Source organism: Notamacropus eugenii, chromosome 5, assembly GCF_028372415.1.
Source record: "Notamacropus eugenii isolate mMacEug1 chromosome 5, mMacEug1.pri_v2, whole genome shotgun sequence".
In the NCBI taxonomy this organism is placed as follows: Eukaryota; Metazoa; Chordata; class Mammalia; order Diprotodontia; family Macropodidae; genus Notamacropus; species Notamacropus eugenii.
Window position 1 is genome coordinate 13,870,088 of NC_092876.1, and position 15,937 is coordinate 13,886,024.

Here is a 15,937-nt window from a genome sequence, read left to right on the forward strand (position 1 = left end):
TGATTTTTAAAAAAAAATTTGACTCTCCCTGGTTCACCAATCAAACCATCCTATCATCTTCAAGAAAGTAGAACTTTTAAAATAATATTTTATTTTTCAATTACATGTAAAATCAATTTGTAATATTCATTTTAAAAGATTCTGAGTTCCAAATTCTGTCTCTCATTCCCTTTTTTCTCCCTTCCTTGAGTTGATAATCAATTTGATATAGGTTATATATGTTCAATGATGCAAAACATATTTATATATTAGTCATGCTGTAAGAAAACAGACAAAATATGAAAAAAATAAAGTAAAAAATAGTATGCTTCAGTTTGTATTCAGACACCATCAGAAAGCATTTTTTTATCATGAGTCCTTTGTAGTTGTATCAGATCATTATGTTACTGAGAATAGTTAAGTAATTCACAGTAAATCCTCATACAATATTGCTATTACTATGTAGAATGTTCTCCCAGTTTTGCTCGCTTCACTTTGCATCAGTTGAAGTAAGGATTTCCAGCTTTTCTGAAAACATCCTGCTTGTGATTTTTTGTAGCACAATAATATTCCATTATAATAATATACTGCAACTTGTTCAGTCATTCCTCAGTTAATGAACATCCCCCAGTTTCTAATTCTTTGCCACCACAAAAAGAGCTGCTTTAAATATTTTTGAACATTTAGATCTGTTTCCTTTTATTTTGATCTCTTTGGGATGTAGACCTTGTCATGATATTTCTGCATCAAAGTGCATGCATAGTTTTATTGCCCTATTTTTGCATAGTTCCAAATTGCTTTCCAGAACGGTTGGATCAGTTCACAAAAGTGTCCCACTTTCCCATATCCCCTCCAGTGTTTACCATTTTTTTTTGTGTCATATTAGTCCATAGACATGAGGTGGTACCTCAGAGTTGTTTTAATTTGCATTTCTCTGATCAATAGTGTTTTACAACAATTTTTTTTAATGATTATAGATAGTTTTGATTACTTTGTATGAAAACTACCTGTTCATCACCTTTGACCATTTGTCATTTGAGGAATAATTTATATTCTGATAAATTTAGGTCTGTTCCCTATATATTTGAGAAACTGAATATAAAATTGCTCCCCCATACCCCTGCTTCCTTTCTCCTATTGGCTGAAATGGTTTGTTAAGATGAAAAAACTTTTTAAATTTAATAAAATCAAAATCATTCATTTTACATCTCGATGTTCTTGTTGGTGAATCGATTCAGTTGTTTCTGAGTCTCCATAATCTTATTTGGGATTTTCTAGGCAAAAACACTGGAGTGGTTTGCCATTTCCTTCCCAGATCATTTTACAGATGATTTAGTGAGGTTAAGTGACATCCCAAGGTTGCACAGCTAGTAAGTATCTAAGCCCAGATTTTACTCAGGTCCTCCTGCCTCCAGGCCCAGTATTCTATTCACTGAGCTACCTAGCATCTCACAATGCTCTCTATATCTTGTTTGGTCAAAAATTCTTCCATTATCCATAGTTCTCACAACTAAACTACTTCTTGCTCCCCTAATTTGATTATGACATCACGCTATCTAAATCATGTATCGTTTTGAACTTTTGTTGATATATGGTGTGAGATGCTGACCTATACCTAGTTTCTACCAAACTGTTTTCTATTTTCCTGGCACTTTTTGTCAAAAAGTGAATTTCTGTCTGCAAACCCCAAATCTTTAAATTTTTCAGACATTAGATTATTATGGTCATTCAGTACTGTATGTTGTATACCTAATCTGTTCCACTGAGTCACCATTCTACTTGTTAGCCAATAGAAATTTTTTTTTTGATGATTACTGATCTGATATGGCCACCTTCCCTTATATTTTTCATTAATTCCCTTGAAATTCTTGACCTTTTTTTCCTCCAGAGAATTTTGTTTTTAATTTTTTAGTTCTATAAGGTAATATTTTGGTACTTTGATTGCTATCACATTAAATACGTCAATTAATTTAGGTAGAAAAGTCATTTTTATTATGTTAGCTCAGCCTATACATGAGCAATTAATATTTTTTCCAGTTGTTCAGATCTGATTTTATTTGCGTGAGAAATGTTTTGTAACTGTGTTTATATAGTTCCTGGGTTTATCTTGGCAGGTAGAATACCAAATATTTTATATAATTTCTGTCTATTTTAAATGGAATTTCTCTTTCTATCTCTTGCTGTTGAGTTATTTGGTAAAATATAGAAATACTATTGATCTATGTGGATTTATTTTACATCCTATAAATTTGCTATAGTTTTTAATTATTCCAACTAGCTTTTTAGTTGACTTTCTAGGATTCTTTAAGTATATCATTATATCATCTGCAAAACATGATAGTTTTCTTTTCTAATTCCCTATTTTAAGTACTTCAGTTCCATTTTTCTTCTCTTATTACTATTACTGTACTATATAAGTATAATACTATACTATTACCTATTACTTCTCTTATTACTACCCTCTTATTGCTATTATTAGAGTTAACATTTCTAGTACAATATTGAAAGATAGGGGTGATGATGGATATCATCTGCTTCACTGCTGATCTTTTTGGAAAGGCTTCTAGCTCATTCCCATTACAGATAATCCTTGCTGATTGTTCTAGATAGATACTATTTATCAATTTAAGGAAAACTCTTATTATTTCTATGTTTTCTAGTGTTTTTTTTATAGGAATAGGTATTGTATTTTGTCAAAAACTTTTTCTGCATCTATTGAGATAATGATATAATTTCTGTCAGTTTGGTTACTAATATTTTGACAGTTTTCCTAGTATTGAATTGACCTTGCATTCTTGCTATAACTTCCCACTTGTCATAGTGTATGATCTTTGTGATATATTGATGTTACCTTCTTGCTAATACTTTATTTAAGTTTTTGCATCAACATTCATTATGAAAATTGGCTTATACTGTTCTTTCTCTGTTTTTGCTCCTCTTGGTTTAGATAACAGCACCATATGCATGTCATAAAACCAATTTGAAATTATTTCTTTGCCTGCTTTTTCAAATAATTGATTTTGATTTGGAATTAATAATTCTTTAAATGTTTGATAGAATTCACATGTCAGTCCATCTGGTGTTGTTGGTTTTTTTCCTTAGGGGCCTCCTTCATGACTTTTCAATTTCTCTTTCTAAGATGGGATTATTTAATTATTCGATTTCCTTTTTGATTATTCTGGATGATTTACATTTGTGCAAATGTTCATACATTTCATTTGGATCGTTACGTTTATTGACATGTAATTGAACAAAATAGTTTCTAATAAATTGTCCAATTTCATCTTTATTGTTAGTGAATTGAATTTTTCTTTCTTTTTTGTTTTGATCAATTCAACTAATAGTTTATCTATTTTTTCTATTAAAATTAGCTCCTAGATTTATTTTAGTTTAATTATTTTTCTTTTTCCTTTTACTTTCAGTTCTAATAATCTTTTCTTTGATTTTCAGGAAATCCCTTGTTTTTAACTGGGCATTTTCATTTGTTTCTTTAGTTGCATGTCCAAATCATTGATCACTTTTTTCTCTGTTTTATGAATACAAGTCATTAGAGGAATACATTTTCCCCAAACTGCTTCTTTGGCTGCATCCCATAAACTTTGATATGTTGTCGCATCATTCTCTTTAATGAAATTAGTTATTATTTCTATAATTTGTTCTTTGACCCACTTATTCTTTAAGATTAGATTATTGGATATAGTCTCTTTGTCTAAGAGCATGATTGATTGCTCCCTTGCCTTTTTTTTAAACTTAAGTGTAATAGATTCTGCTCTAGACCCTAACCTTTACTCTGTTTCTCTGTTTCAGGTGTGTTTCTTGTAAACAATATGTGTTGAACTCTAAATTCTAATCCATCTCTATCCACTTCCATTTTATGTGTGAGTTCATTGTACTTTTAATTCACAATTATGATTATTGTGTATTTCTCTCCCTCCTGTTTCTCACCTTGTTTATCTTTCACTCTCCTTCACCCTCTCATTCTTATCAATGTGTTTTGCTTCTGACTGATAATGCCTCCCCTGATCTGCTCTCCCTTTTATCAGTTCTCCCTTCTCTTAATCCCCTCTTCTACCACTTCTCTGTAGGGAAAGATAGATTTCAGTATCTATATGAGTGTAATATGTTATTTCCCCTTTGAGCTAATTCCATCGAGGGTAATGTTCATGCCTTTCCCCCCACATCCTCATTTCCCCCTTCCCTGTAAAAGCTCTTCCTTTCCTCTTTCTTTGTGTGAAATAATTTATCTCATTCCACCTTTCCCTTCCCTTTTCTCCTTCAGCAAACTCTTTTCTCACTCCTTCAATTATATTTTTTTTAGTCTTCCCATCAGAGCCAACTCACACTTAGCTTTGGATCTATATGTACTCCTTCTAACTACCCTAAAATTTAAAAATTTCAGTTTTGTTTCATTTTTCTAAAAAATAAAACAATATCCCTCCCCCCCACAAAAAGACAAGAAGATGGGAACACTTATTATTAGGGGTATTATAGAAACATAGGTGCACTCTTGTGTTGTTAATGGAGTTGTGAATCAGTGCTACAATTTTGAAATGTAATTTGGAATTATACAAATAGTGTGACCATGAATGTCAATAATCTTTAACTCAGACATTCTAGAGGATATAGAGATTGGTTTTATTCAGCAGGGAGGGCATTGATAAAAAGAGAAGACCCCGAATATACCAGATCATTTATAGCAACACACTTTGTTATAACAAAATATTTGAAACAAAGTAGATGACCATCGATTAAAAAATGAACAAAAAAATGTTGATACATGGATGTTACAGCATATTACTGTGATATAGCAGAGAATGCATATGCTGAATTCAGAAAAGCATGTAGATATTTACTCAGTTCAATGCAGAGTAAAGTAAGCAGAACCAACACACATACACACTCACACATACACACACGCACACATACTTTGGACCATCTGTCATGTCTATAATGCACTCCCCCTGACTCCTGCCTCACATTAACCCTACATTCATTTAAGTCACTGCTCATACCCACCCTTCTCACACAAACTTTTATATAATCACAGGGATGCATTTTTTCCTTGAATTGATCCTGTATATATTTGTTCTGCACAAACATCCACCTGTGCACATGTTTTCTCACCTGAAAGAATGGGATCTCCCTGAGAACATTTGTCTTTTATCCCCAGCACTTTGCTTACAGACTGGCCAACCCTGATTGCTTAATAATTGATTATGATTATGCATCAGATAAGGAGCAGTGATCATCTGACCTGCCATAACACATGTGTACCCATCCACTTTTTCCATTCACAGGAAATGAAAATTAAGTCATTCTTACTTTTTCTTTTCATTTTTCCTTCCTTTTTCCTTTTTTAACTTTTCTTTTTCCTACCTACTCCCCTTTTCCCTCTGGATTCTGAGCCATGGCCTGCCCAACCTAAATGTCTCTCTGACCAGCAGACTCACTTCTATCAGGCTTATCTATTTCACTCTAATTCCCTCCTGTCTCGCAGCAGGCCATGTAGCAGAAACTTCGTAGATGGTCACTGAGTTTGAGTTGGGTCTTGTCCAGGTGGGAGTTTGCCTGCTTCAGGTGGCTCTGTGCTAAGATAATGCTGAATTGTACAAGGCATACCAGAACTGACAGCTTTTATGATGAAGGGCTCCCAAATATCCTATTGAAGGATCAGCTTTCAGGGTAAGTACCATACCTGATCAAACTGCCATCAAAGCAGCCAATGGGCTGAAAGGGGCTGCCATTGCAGCATCTTACAAGAGATACCTGGGTCATCTCCAGTCATCCTGATGAATATCTGGTCACTGGATTCAGAAGGCTTTGGAGGAGAAGTTAGGCTGGTGACCTTGCATAGCTCTTCATCACTCACAACAAGGTCAAGTGCAAGTCATGTCATCATTTCTTGAATGGCATGGCCTTCTTCGGCAATGAAAGATGAACACAACAACAGCAACCAGACATGCAGTACCTGAGCCATTCAAATTCCTGGGAGTCTGGTGTCCCAAGACCGCACCAAATGCCCATCTTGCCATGTTCATGATTTCAAGTAATTTGGCATCAGGAAGACCTGAATTCAAATTCTGCCTTAGAAGCTTATTAGCTCTGTGAGCCTGGCCAGTTAACTTAACTTCTGTAGACCACAGTTTTCTTTAAAATGGGAATAATATTGAGCTTAACTCCCATGTTTTTGTGAGGCTAAAATGAGAAAATATTTGTAAAATACTCTGTAAACCTGAAGGTGGTATATAAATGATGGCCATTTTTTGTTATGTTATTCACCCCAAACCAGCAGAAGATGAGATTGACCCAGAAGGACTATCACACATGGAACCTATCCTCAAGAAACAACTGAGTCCAGGGTCTGAGGCATAGTCTTCCAAGGGCAATGGCCTTAGGCCTTGGTGTCCAATCTTGGTCTTTTCAGGGTAAACCTTTTGTGAGGGACCCAGGTCATTTCCAGTTGAGTCTCAGTAGTTTTGGCCCCAGTCTCCTTCAGTAGTCTACAATACTAGTTACCCATTAGATTCTTGAGTCCTTACAAGTTACATTTACCTTAAGACAGCAAGCATCATGGTCCCTCATTCGTCACCATAAGAATGGAAATTGTGGGGCCTGGGTTTAAGAGGTATAAGGCAGCTGTATGGGACACCACATCCTGGGTCAGCCTCTAGTTCATGTACCTTTTCCCCTCTGTACCGTTCAGGCAGGGCAGCTGAGGATGGAGCTGAAGACCAAGCATTTTCCCCACAGTCACTTTCCTGATCTCCATCGGTGAGTGTCCATGATCAGGCCTGGGGAGGGAGGGACATGGTGACAAGTTCCTTGGCTGAGGGACAGAGAGGAAGCGTAAGGAGGAGACAGAATCAGTTAGGGTGGAGCAGCAACCCAGGCTCTGCTGAAAGGGCTCTTCCTTCATATTCTGACTAAAACAGAATTAGAGATTCATAGGCTTGGGTGAGAGCTGGGAATGGGTCAGGGTGCACTGGAGGGGAGGCATCTCTTACAGGGAGCTTCTCTTACAGGGCTGTGTCTGAACTGGATGGTGAGGGCACAGATAGATGAGTCCTGCCCCCAATATCTCACTATTCTCTCTTCCCTTCTTGAGCCAGATCAATCCCAACAACTCTCCCAGCAGGGACGTTGGGATGAATGGATGAGGTGCCTCTGGGATGGGCTTCTGAACCTGAAGTTGAAAGATGCAGGGGCCAAAGGAATCTCTGAGGATCCAACTTGTTTCCTTCTCAGACTCCCTTCTGAGGTCCACCTTCTGGGTTGTCCTGAGTACTGTGGTCCCTGGGGAAACAGATGTGACCCTCAGGTGTCAGGACCACCTGTGAAGTGACTGATTCCAGCTCTGGAAGGATGGAGAGCTCAGACTGTAGAGAAATGCTTCCTGGCAACAGGCAGAGTTTGTGCTCAGGAATGTGGATGATTGGAGAGATATGAGAAGCCACAACTGCTGCTCTGAGCAGGGTCCCTTGTGGTCAGAGCTCAGTGAAGCCTTGGCCCTGGTGGTAACAGGTGAGGAGGTGCTGATCTACAACCATCCTTGGTGGGGGGGAGGCCAGTCCTGAGAGAGCAGCCCAGACCCCTCTCTGGTGAATCACTTACAAGTGGGACAAACCTTCAGGCTTGACTGCTTGCCTCCCCCTACCATGCCACTTTCCCAGGCTCTGGGAATGCCTGGCCTCCCTCCTCACATGCTGGGGGCATAGATAAGGTTGTGAAATCTTTCCCCTCAGTAACCCTGTGAGGAAGGAACACATGTGCCATGACTTGCCTTTTAGAGATGGGGAAACTGAGGGCTGGAAAGGAAGTAAGGTGACTTGAGCAGGTCAAAGGGCTTTTCATGTGGGGGCCAAGATTTGAACCCATGTTTCCCAGCCTCAAACCACAGGATCTTTTCCTGTCTGGTCACTGTCCCCTGATGACCCAGCTGGGAGAACTGGACTGCTCCTTCCTCAGAGCATACACAGCAGCCTTTGAGATAAAGGGCCCACAGCTGTACCAGAAGAAACTTTATTTACTTATTTATAAATTATTTATTTATTTATAAGTTATTATTTTATAAATTTATGTAAATTTATAAATTATTTATTTAGATAAACTTTTTCTGTCTCCTCCAAGGCCCAAAATGGCAACATCCAACCTATCCAGTTGTATCTACCCTTGTTCCCTTTTGCCCTCATTATGTTCTCCTCAGTCTGAATGAATTACAACCATCATCTTTCATCATATTCTCCCCTTCTCCCTTTGCTCACCCAGTTCCCCTTTCCTGTGATGCCCTCCCACCTTCATCCATCACTTTCCTACACACACTTAAAGTCTAGCTCAGATCCTGGCTGCTTCAGATGTTGTCCATGATTAAATCAAATGACCCTTTTCTTGGCCATTGGCCCTTTCAGTGTGGTGCCTACCTCTCTCTTGGGTGCCTTCACCTTCTCAGCTATTTCAGGGAATGATTTGATGGGGTTAGGTGGAGAGATCAGGTTCCTAACTTTCTTCCTTCCTCCTTTCACAGGAGCTCTCCCCAAACCCTCCATTTCAGCCTCACCTGCCTCCACAGTATCCCTAGTGACAACAGTGACCATGTGGTGCCATATCTCAACAGGCATCCACTCAGGACTACAATTTCGCCCTGCTGGAGGCAAAGAGCCTGGAGCTCTTGCAGAGACAGAGACTTCTAGGGATCTGCACTCCTTTCTCACTTCTGACTGTGAGACCCAAGGACACTGGGAGCTACAGCTGTATTTACTACAGTAAGACAGCCCCCCACATGGGGATTGCATCCCAACCAGACCCTGGGGCTGACTGTCCTTGGTGACTGAAGATGGGAATATCTGGGCTGGGTTGAGCTGGGCTTCAAAGAGTATTTTAAAAAAATATAGGATTATGTATCTCCAGTTCTTTCACCTTAATGTATTGAAATGCTGTCTACTTTTTACTAGTTCCCTTTCCCTCAGTTTCAAAACCTACCCCACTGCCATGAACAAATGATAATCTAATTCCCTGGTTTTAGAATTTTGCTTATTTTTTTCCTTTTCTTTCTTGATTTTGTCTAGTTATTTGTTTTTCCCCTCTCCTTTCCTCTCGGCTAAGTAATTGAGCTGTAACCCATTCCTCTATTGACTTTCAACTTTTTCATTAAAATTTCATTTTCTGTACATTTTTGTAAAATACGATAAATTTCCTCTCATTCTCTTCATGATTTAATTATATTTTCTGTCTAGTAATCCTGTCCACATGAAACCACAATACCAAATTTGGATACTTTCATTTGCTTCCTCCCAGTGTCTCTGCAATATTAGTGGTAGGTGATAGTAGTCATTTATAGTGCAGGGTTCCTGAGACACACTGAGAAAGGGTAGCATCAGGATTCTTTAAGGATGCAGCAAGAAAAGCAATTTGATACCTAAAGGGACCTATATGAATTGTCTTCAAATAAAAATAAAGGGACCGTAACTGGGAACCGTATTACACATTTTGGTATATGGGCTCTCTGATCTTGAGCCCATTTTCCATTGCACTCTGTGTGTGCAATGATGAAAGGATTTGTCAATGACATTTGGGGGTATAGCAACGTTTTGGGCCAAATATTCTTGCTCTTTTATCTGAATGAATACACTTTCCAGAAAGCTAATTACCTTTAATTGACTATTGTTATCAACTGACAGTATGGGGGACACAGTGATGGGGACTCAGGAGCGGTAGAAGCCACCCCCCCAAACCACACCTCTGCACTGAATACGGTCCCCCAAATTCTTTGGTAACATGTAGAGACTTCAATATTTCTTGCTGTCATTTTCATTCCTAGATTCTCCTCTTCCTTTTCTGAGATTCACAATATCCAAATCATTTTCTCAACCCAATCCTGCTTAATCTTCTCTACTAATTACCAACACACTTACCTTCCTCAGTGAGTTTTACCCTGACAGTCTTCCTCCTTAGTCCATTTTTTTTCAGTAAAAAAATAAGGTAAAAGACGAGAAGACATCCTTATCCCACTCCTCAACAAAGGGGAACTCCATGATTTTGGTACATTGCACATATTTTTAGACTATATTATGTATTGAATGGATTTGCTGTTTTTCATCTTCTTTTTCTATTTTCCCTTAATAATGTCATGAGTTTTATGGGGAGATGGTCCGTGAAGGAGAAGTACCAATGGTATACTAGAAGAACTACTGAGGAAGTAAAAATTCAAAACTATTAGTAAAAAGTTATTTTTAAAATAAAGGTACCAATGATGTAACTCAGTCTTTTATTAATCAAGCTAAATTTTATTAACTAGACTAAAAGGGCAGCTAGGTGGTGCAGTAGATAGAATACCGGTGCAGAGGATAGAGCACTGGTGCAGGAGTCAGGAGGACCTGAGTTCAAATCTCACCTCAGACACTTGACACTCACTAGCTGTTTGATCTTGGGCAAGTCACGTAACTCCAATTGCCTCATCTTGGGTCATCTCCAGTCATCCTGATGAATATCTGGTCACTGGATTCAGATGGCTCTGGAGGAGAAGTGAGGCTGGTGACCTGCACAGCCCTCCCTCCCTCAAAACAAAGTCAGGTGCAAGTGATGTCATTATTTCTCTGATGGCATGGTCTTCAACAATGAAGGACTAACACACAGCCAGGCTAAATATATCTCAGTTCTTTTAGCCTATCCACATATGTAATGATCTTCCATTTTCCAGTATTCATTATTACATTAACATTTCTGGGGCTCCAATTTCTTCATCTAAAAAATGAGTGGATTGGAGTAGATCTCCATTGAGTTCCTTTCTCTCAGTAGATTGATGATCATCAAGATCATTCCACACAGGAATTTTTTCTCCAGTTTATCCACATTCTTCTTACAGGATTACACTCACCACTAACCAGAGTACTCTGGATGTGGTCTGACATAGGGATGGTACAGTAGCTCTGTCACAACATGTATTCTCAACACCACTTTTCGAACTGCGGGAGATAATATCTGCAGTGGTAAGTGTTACTGCCTTACCACATTGTTTATATTTCAGCCTTTCCACTCACAAAACCACCAGATCATTAGATGAAAAACTGAGGGTGATATTTTCACTATACCGTTAAAGTTGAGTGTAAGTATATACACATATCTGTATCTATCTTGGAATGTATCTTTGTTTGGATCATCCATCATATTTATAATGTCCTCCCCCCTGACTTTTGCCTTACAGGATCCTTCCATTCATAGAAGGCCCAATTAATGTCAATACAATGAAAAATGACTGAAGGAGCTCTACTAAATTCCTTTTATGACACAAATATACCCAAACCAGGAAGAGTCAAAAGAGAAAGAAAATTATAGACAAATTTATTTAACGAATATTGATGCAAAATTTAAATAGGATGTTATCAAAGTGATTAACATCACAAGAATCATACACTTTGACAAGGCAGATTTTATACTGAGTGTGCAGGGTTGGTTCAATATTAGGAAAACTATTATTATAATTGATATCAATTAAAAAACAACAGAAGTCAAATGATTATCTCAATAGATGCTGACAAAACACAACACCTACTCCTATATTTATCTAAAACCATTAACAAGCACTATTTCTAATGCAATGAGCTAGAAGACTTCCCAATACAATCAGGGGTGAAGAAAGGATGTCAATAAGCTACAGCAATAAGAAAAGAAAAAGAAATTGGAATAGGCAATGAGGAAACAAAACTATCCCTCTCTGCAAACAATATGACATTATACTTAGAAAATCCTAGAGAACTAACTAAAAACCTACTTGAAATGATTAATTACTTTAGCAAAGTTGCAGGATACAAAATAAACTCACAGAAATTATCAGCATTTCTGTATATTACCCACAATCTGGCAGCAAGATAAGGAAAGAGAATTTCAATTTAAAATAACTGTAGACAATATAAAATACTTGGGAGCCTACCTGTCAAAACAGACCCAGGAACTATATGAATCCAAGTATAAACCTTTTCACACAAATAAAGTCAGATCTAAAAATTAAAAAAACTGCCAATTGCTCATTGATAGGCTGAGGTAATATAGTAAAAAAGACAAATCTTCCTAAATGAATTGATTTATTCAATGCCATACCAATCAATCTATCAAAAATATTTTATAGAGGTAGAAAAAATAATAAAATTCATCCAGAAGATTAAAAGCTCAAAGATATCAAGGGAATCAATAATATAGAAAAAGGTGGTCTAGCTGAATCAAAACTCAAGTTATATTATAAAGTAGAAATTATCAAACAATCTGGTACTGGCTAAGAAATAGAGGGGTGGATCAGAGAAACAGATCAGGTGCAAACTACATTATAGCATATGGTCATAGTAATCTAGTATACATAAATCTAAAGATCCAAGCTTTTGGAACAAAAATTCATTATTTGAAAAAACGGTGCTGGGAAAACTAGACAATATTATAGCCATAACTGGGTAGAATGAACATTTCACTCAGTATCAGTTCATGTAAGTCTTGGTTTTTCTGAAGTCCACCTGCTCATCACTACTTATAGCAAAATAGTATTCCATTACATTCATACACCACAACTTGTTCAGCCATTCCCCAATTTATGGACATTCCATCTGTTTCCAGTTCTTGGCCACAACAAAAACAGCTTCTATAAATATTTTTGCACATGTGGGGCCTTTTCTCATTTTTATGATCTCTTTGGGATACAGTCATAGAAACAACATTGCTGGGAAAAGCGGTATGCACAATTTTTATGAGAGATAATTTGCCCCATTCCATTTCTCCCTTTCTCCTCCCAATATATTTCTCTCTCACTGCTTGATTTCATTTTTTAAAGATATGATCCCATCCTCTTCAATTCACTCTGTACACTCTGTCTCTATGTGTGTGTGCGTGTGCGTGTGCATGTGTGTGTGTGTAATCCCACCCAGTACCCAGATACTGAATAGTTTCAAGAGTTACAAATATTGTCTTTCCGTGTAGGAATGTAAACAGTTCATCTTTTGTAAGTCCCTTATGACTTCTCTTTGCTGTTTACTTTTTCATGCTTCTCTTCATTCTTGTGTTTGAAAGTCAAATTTTCTTTTCAGCTCCGGCCTTTTCATCAAGAATGCTTGAAAGCCCTCTAATTCATTGAAAGATCAATTTTTCCCCTGAAGTATTATACTCAGTTTTGCTGGGTAGGTGATTCTTGGTTTTAGTCCTAGTTCCTCTGACTTCTGGAATATCCTATTCCACGTCCTTGGATCCCTTAATGTAGAAGCTGCTAGATCTTGTGTTATCCTGATTGTATTTCCACAATATTTGAATTGTTTCTTTCCAGCTCCTTGCAATATTTTCTCCTTGACCTGGGAACTCTGGAATTTGGCCACAATGTTCCTAGGAGTTTCTCTTTTTGGATCTCTTTCAGGTGGTGATCTGTGGATTCCTTGAATACTTATTTTGCCCTCTGGTTCTAGAATCTCAGGGCAGTTTTCCTTGATAATTTCATGAAAGATGATGTCTAGGCTCTTTTTTTGATCATGGCTTTCAGGTAGGCCCATAATTTTTAAATTGTCTCTCCTGGATCTATTTTCCAGGTCAATTGTTTTTCCAATGAGATATTTCACATTATCTTCCATTTTTTCATTCTTTAGGTTTTGTTTTGCGATTTCTTGGTTTCTCATAAAGTCATTAGCCTCCATCTGTTCCATTCTAATTTTGAAAGAACTATTTTCTTCAGTGAGCTTTTGAATCTCCTTTTCCATTTGGCTAATTCTGCTTTTGAAAGCATTCTTCTCCTCATTGGCTTTTTGAACCTCTTTTGCCAATTGAGTTAGCCTATTTTTCAAGGTGTTATTTTCTTCAGCATTTGTTTGGGTCTCCTTTAGCAGGGTGCTGACCTGCTGTTCATGCTTTGCTTGCATGTCTTTCATTGCTCTTCCCAGTTTTTCCTCCACCTCTCTAACTTGATTTTCAAAATCCTTTTTGAGCTCTTCCATGGCCTGAGCCCATTGAGTGGGCTGGGATACAGAAGCCTTGGCTTCTATGTCTTTCCCTGATGGTAAGCATTGTTCTTCCTCATCAGAAAGGAAGGGAGGAAATATCTGTTCACCAAGAAAGTAACCTTCTATAGTCTTATTTTTTTCCCCCTTTTCTGGGCATTTTCCCAGCCAGTGACTTGACTTCTGAGTATTCTCTTCACACCCACTTCGCCTCCAGGTCCGCCCAGTCAGCACTTGGGGTCTGAGATTCAAATGCTGATTCCCAGCCTCAGGGCTTTGGGAGGGGGCAGAGCTGCTATTCAGTGTGAAATTAAGTTCAGGTGCTCAAGTGGCGGCAGGGCCGCCACACGGGGCTCAGTTCCCTCAGGGGGTTTATGCAGAGACCTTCAACAATGGATCCAGGCTCCTGCCTGCTTGGGAAGCCCTGGTCTGCTCCTGCCTCCGCTGCTGCATCCTGAGGGGGCCTGAGTTATGGGGGCACCCCACTTCCCTCTCGACCCACCAAAGAGACCCTCTCACAGACCCTTGTCACCTGTAGGTGGAGGGACCCACATGGCCGCTGGAGATTGCGTCGCTGAAGCCTGCTCGTATCTGCTCCTCTCAGTGCTGTGTGGGCAACTCAGGGCTCAGCTCTGGGGCCAGGGCGTGATGGACCTTTTGTGAGAGGTTTACAGGGCTCTCTGGAACAGAAGTCTCGTCAGCTCCGTTGTTCTGTGGCTTCTGCTTCTCCAGAATTGGTTAGGAGTTCTTTTTTACAGATATTTTATGGGCGGTGGGTTCAGAGCTAGCCTATGTGTGTCTTTCTACTCTGCCATCTTGGCTCTGCCCTGGTATGCACATTTTTGTAGCCCTTTGGTCATAATTTCAAATGGCTCTCCAGAATGGTTGAATTAGCTCACAGCTCCACCAACAATGAATTAATGTTCCAACTCTCCCACATCTTCTCCAGCACTTATCATCTCCATGGTTTTTCATGTTAGCCACTCTGATATGTATGATGTGGTACCTCAGAGTTATTTTGATTTGCATCTCTCTAATCAATTGTGATTTAGAACATTTTTTCATGTACCTATGAATAGCTTTTATTTCTTCCTTTGAAAACTGCCTATTCATATTCTTTGACCTTTTATCAATTGGAGAATGACTTATATTCTTGTAAATTTGACTCAGTTCTCTATATATTATGAGACCTTTATCACAGACACTAGTTGTAAAAATTCTTTCCCAGTTTTCTGCTTCCTTCCTAATCTTGGTTGCATTGACTTTCTTTGTGCAAAACTTTTCGATTTAATGTATTCAAAATTATCCACTTTCCATTTCATAATATTCTCTATCTCTTATTTTGTCATAAATTTCTCCATTCTCCATAAATCTGGCAAATATACTATTTCTTGCTCCCCTAATTTGCTTATAGTATCAACCTTTACATATAGATCGTGTACTCATTTTGACTTTCCTCTAGTATACAATGTCAGGCATTGGTCTATGCCTAGTTTGAGTCACACTATTTACAAGTTTTCCCAGTGGTTTTTGTCAAAAAATGAGTTTTTATCTCAGTAGACTGCTATAATCATTGACTACTGTGTCTTGTGTATCCAACTTTCCCCACTGATCTACCCCTGTATTTCTTAGCCTGTAGCAAGTGGGTCTGATGATTGCTGTTTTATAATACAATTTTGAGATCTGGTATGGCTAGCCCAGCTTCCTTAGCATTTCTTTTCATTAATTCCCTTGTTATTCTTGACTTTTTGTTCTTCCAGATGAAATTTGATAGTACTTTTCCTAGCTTTAGAAAATAATTTTCTGGTAGTTTGATTGGTATGGCACTGAATAAGTAAATTAGTTTAGGTAGAATTGTCATTTTTGTTATATTAGCTCAGCCTACCCACAAGCAACTGATGTTTTTCCAGTTACTTAGATCTGACTTAATTTGTGCAAAAAGTGTTTTGTAATTGTGTTCATATAGTCCCTCGGTTTGCCTTGACAGGTAGACTTTCAAATAT